At 35.4% G+C, this 4,978-nt stretch overlaps 1 long non-coding RNA gene across 1 annotated transcript; it reads right to left on the bottom strand.

Annotated features, from left to right (window-relative positions):
- Window positions 1-1,737: 1,737 nt before the first annotated feature.
- LOC107823358 (uncharacterized) lies at window positions 1,738-4,760 on the bottom strand. The gene is made up of 3 exons (XR_001656616.2): window positions 4,696-4,760; window positions 4,358-4,485; window positions 1,738-2,237 (listed from the first exon to the last, which is right to left on the bottom strand). It is a non-coding gene; the product is annotated as an uncharacterized LOC107823358 (long non-coding RNA).
- Between the last annotated feature and the right edge of the window lie 218 nt (window positions 4,761-4,978).

The following is a 4,978-nucleotide window of genomic DNA, read 5'->3' on the forward strand; positions in this document are numbered from 1 at the left end:
TGACATTGGACGATATGGTATGGTTGGACTCGTAATTGAATAGGTGTTCGGATTTTATGAGTTTTGTCGGGTTTCGAGATGCGAGCCCGAGTTTGAGTTTTTGATTTTGGTTAAAGGTCTTAGCTTTATCACATGGAATTAATTCCTATAGCTCGTATAGATTATATTAAGTTGTTTGTGACAAGATTCGAGTCGTTCGGAGGCCGATTCATGAGGCAAGGTTAGTTGGAGCATTGAGTTGCACACTTTGAGGTAAGTAACACTTCTAAACTTGGAACTGAGGGTATAAATCCTTGGAAAACGTATTATATGGTTTGTGTTAGGGTGACGCACATGCTAGGTGGCGGGCGTGTAGGCGTGCACTATGGTAATCATGATCCGGTTAATTCTTTTATACTGTGTTGATATCAAGTCTTGTTTTATCCGTGTAATTCCTACGTGTTAGGGTAATTGATATATGATTCATGTTAGAAATCATGTTTAGGTTATATGCTTATTTGATTGAGACACACTAAGGCTATATTTGTTGTTTTAAGTTATATGCTTTAAATGCAATTATGTACTCAGTCATGATCCTTCGTTTGCATGTCATATCTCACTCTCTGTTATCATTTACTGTTACATCACATGTTATTATTGTTGGTCTAAGTAGTACGAGATTGTGAGCCCTCGAGACTTGAGAGATTGATAATTGAGGTAGGCATGAGAGCCGGGTTGTAAGTGTTATTATGGATCGGGCTGCACAGTGTAATAGGTCTTTTAGGCTTTATATTAGCGCTTGGGCAGGATCTGCCCCTCCGTAGTCTGACACACCAGCAGTGAGCGCAGGCACAGTGATATCTACACGTACTTTTGTGAGGGGCATTGATGCCAGGCACTCGTACAGTGCTGAGTGATTATGTGTCTGATGAGTTGGCATCGAGATAGACAGATTGAGTACTCTGAGAGTGTGAGTACCTATGAATATTATTGTGATACCTTACATTGACATGCATATTTGAAATGTAGGCATAGAGATGTACCATTCCTCATGCTACCTATACTTGACATGTTATTATTAATATTGGTCTTAAATTGTGAACTTGAAAGCATGTCTAAATCTCTGTACCATGAACGAGCTAAATATGAAAGTTTTTCTGAGTTATTTACTGCCATTGTCCACTACTAGAAACACAGTCTTTTCCCGCGGACATATCGGTGGGAAATCCGTGTGAAATTTATATATTTCCAAGACATTCCCAGGGGAGACGCTCAGTGGGAAAAGGGCTGGTGGGAAAATAGTTTCCCAGGACCGTCGTGGGTAATTCCCAGAGAATTTCCCAGGAAGCGTTTCACGTGAACTTGGTGGGGTCACATAGTGAAATTTCCCAAAACAATACTGGAAAAAGTAAGAAAATATAATAATTTAATTTTCTTAAATTTTTCACTATCTCTGTGGGAAGTATTAAAATTAATTTAGCAATTTTTTAAATTTACCCATGATAGTAGTGGAAAATATGCATAACCTGGAAATAAGTATATGAACATTCCCACGAGAATCAATGGGAAATATTAAAATTCTGGGAAAAAGGAACAAAAATTTCCACATCGTCGGTGGGGAATCCGTGGGAAATCTGAAAAATATTTTCATGGCCAATTCTATTTTTAGAGCTACACCACCTGCCAAACTGAATGTACAACCAACAATACAAGACTAAATACAATTAAGCATTTAAATACCAAAACTCAACACTCCAATTCATTTCAAAAATAACATCTGATTCAATCCATTTCATAAACAATATCCAACTAAACAGAGTAGAACAAAACTCAAAAAATCCAACATTCAACATTCAACATCCAAAGTATCATCCAAGACAAATTAATACAAGAAACTACTCCTTAATTATCATCAGATGGTGCCGGAGAATGGGGCAGAGGAAATACACCAGATGCTAAGAGAGTTTATCTGAGATTTGAGGCTTTCAACATCACTAGTGACAAGTCTTAATGCGTCGTCCTTTCGCCTCATTTCTTCCTCCCTTAGCAATGTGAGGAAGAATAAGAACAACACAATCCAGAAGTATGACGACTGAGACTAAACTCTGATCCAAGGTCTAGACTCTCCCCTTATGCACGCCACCAACTGCCTTAATCCACATGTCCATGAGCTCATCTTGGGTTGGTTGGATTGGCCTACCTTGATCATCAATCGACTGACTTTGAATGAACTCCTCCAAGATTTGTTTGAAATTATTCTGTAAAATTATTTCAATTATTATAAAAGTAAATTTTATTAAAGAAAATTATGCAAGTAATTATCTTTATTTCTCAAACTTTAAAGTAAACATGAGAATAAGTGTTATGCTATATTTAAATAAGTAAGAAATATTTAATGCACATAACAACTTTCGCCTTTTGTTTTCCCATGTATTTTTCTTTTTCTTCATCATACACTCATTCCATCAAAGTACAATAATACAGTCATTCCATCAGATCCAAAATCTTATACACCGGACTGTAAATGCAGTTCCATTAATAAACTGAAGCAAATTGAAGTGATAGGTTGAAATTGATCTCACTTAAACATACGGAGGTGCCAAGGCAATAAGTGGCCTTTATATAAGGCTAGCACTATGGCTTTGCCTAATTAAGCACACAAAATTGACACTTCAAGGAGCTTCACGAAAACAGTTCAGCACAGATTTTCCTATTGTAGAAGAAAGGCCCAGTAGGTCCCCTTATACAAGAGCCAAGCAACTGCTTTGCCTAATTAGAATACAAGGAGCTTTACCAGCAATATTTTAAAGCATAAATTTTCTCTTTGAACACCAAGAAACATTCTATGCTTTGTGTAGTTGCCATCCTCCAAATGTCACTGGAAACTTTTCTTAGAAGCACCTTAGATATACTGTTAACTTTACTTATTAATAGCATGTCATAATACCCACACAAAAACTTGGGCAATCATTCTAGCTTCTTAGTGGATTGAGTAAAGTTTATATATGGAGGTTTAGGATCTCTTTCCGCAGATTATGATAAGCAAACACCTGATCTTTGGAATTCTTTGATGTACTAACTTACAAATTTGACTAATTACAGAAATCCTATTATGAGGTATCCCTTGGAGAAAAAACTTATATGGCAAAAATATGTGAAGTATTTAAAACACATCTAGTTATGGGTTTGGATTCAATAACTAGCAAACAAGCAAGAGATTTGTTTTTAAGAAAAGCAGAGAAGGAAAATGTCAGGTGGAGTGTGATATTTTTATGTCACTTCTTTTATATTTTAAAATTTCTGTTGTACATATAAAGTTTGTTCATTGTCATTGCCAAAAATATTGCAGTGTTCAGGATAAGTCACAAAAGCTACAGGAACAACATGATACAATGACATCACTAGTTCAGATATTTGCTTACTAAAGGTTTACATTATTACAGCACTAGTACTGGAGTCAGAGAACTGAAATGGTGGAAACTTTTCAAGGAGTTAAATCCATTTGTTCATACATCAAAGTAATTGTAGCACAATTCAAGTGTTTGTATTTTGCATACCATCTAATCAAATTGGCATGTTTTTGTGATTTTGTAGGAGCACTTCGTGGTGGAGAAAGAGTAGCAAGCGGTGCAATATTCTTGTTTGTGATGTTTGTGAAGAGCAAGTTTGTGTTCTCTTTTCTCAAATGCCCTTCCCTTTCCTCAAAATATTGGAATGTGTCACCTGATGCTTCTACTATGTTTGATTACTGCCTTTAACAAATTTGCTCGGTGTGGCTAAGGTGTACCTACTGGGGCCAGATTTTCTGTAAGAAGCATACATCTGATGGAACTCCTCAGTGCTGTAGCTGTTCTAGATTTAAGGTTTTTAATCACCCTTCTATATTATTAAACAGAAGATGTTCCTCATTGAATCTATATTCATTCAAATGAAGTAAGGTCAATATGAGCAGAGCTCTGTTAAGCCTCATGAGGGCACTAAACTAACTAGGCAATCGTGTTTTCATATATGTTATCTTCTGACTTAACATTTCAGATTTTAATATCAAATAATGCATATATATAGGAGTGTGACGATCCACAGACAGGGAATCAGTTGATAATTAGTACTAGTAATTAGTTTACTATAGCCCTTAGCATGTTTGAAAAACTGGATGAATACTAACCTCTCGATTAGTTTGAGAATTATCAAGAAAAAATGCTAAGTAATCTTTTTAATAAATCAATCACTAGCAATTACATGATGATTCCTGAGTAGCTAACATACACAATAACCTTTCTAGCTGCAACACTGGCTTTACTTTCAATAATATTAGATGTTAAGCTAAATATATCAATAACTACTCAGGTTATAACATGTTAACTAAGAACTTACTCACATATTTGTAGATAGGAGATATGAATTATATCACTCTGAATGATGGTCGAAAACTTTGCCCTGACTGTCGTAACACAACAGTGCTGGATCCTGAAGACCGTAAGCCCCTTCTAGATCGGTTGATGTCTTCTGTTATAATGATTAATGTTCAGTAAAGTATATATCGAGGTTTGAAACAGTATAAAATCAAGAGAACAACATTAATTTTTTTAAACCTACGGTTTGAAACAGTATAAAATCCTTAAAATTCGAAGTTTTTTGGGGAAAATCAAAAAGGAAAAAAGGAGATCGGGTGAATGAGTGAGGGAGAGAGAGAGAGAGAGAGAGGGGTCGACTTACCTGGGAATGGAGTGAAAACTCGTCTGTGCGTGGAGAGACAGAGGGAAAAAACACTAAAATGTTATGTGAATGAATAGATTAAGAGAAAACTTATAAAATTTTAATAATAATAAGTTTCCCACTACTACCGTGGGAATGTTCTGTGGGAAATATTTTTCATAATTATAAAAAAAAATTAAAAATTCAAAAAAATTCGTACACACTGAGCCTCGGGGAATATTTAAAAACTTTTTTTTATTTATTGTTTAAATTCCCACTGTCTTCTCTAGGAATTTTTTTTACT

Source organism: Nicotiana tabacum, chromosome 24 (genome assembly GCF_000715075.1).
Source record: "Nicotiana tabacum cultivar K326 chromosome 24, ASM71507v2, whole genome shotgun sequence".
Taxonomy (NCBI): domain Eukaryota; kingdom Viridiplantae; phylum Streptophyta; class Magnoliopsida; order Solanales; family Solanaceae; genus Nicotiana; species Nicotiana tabacum.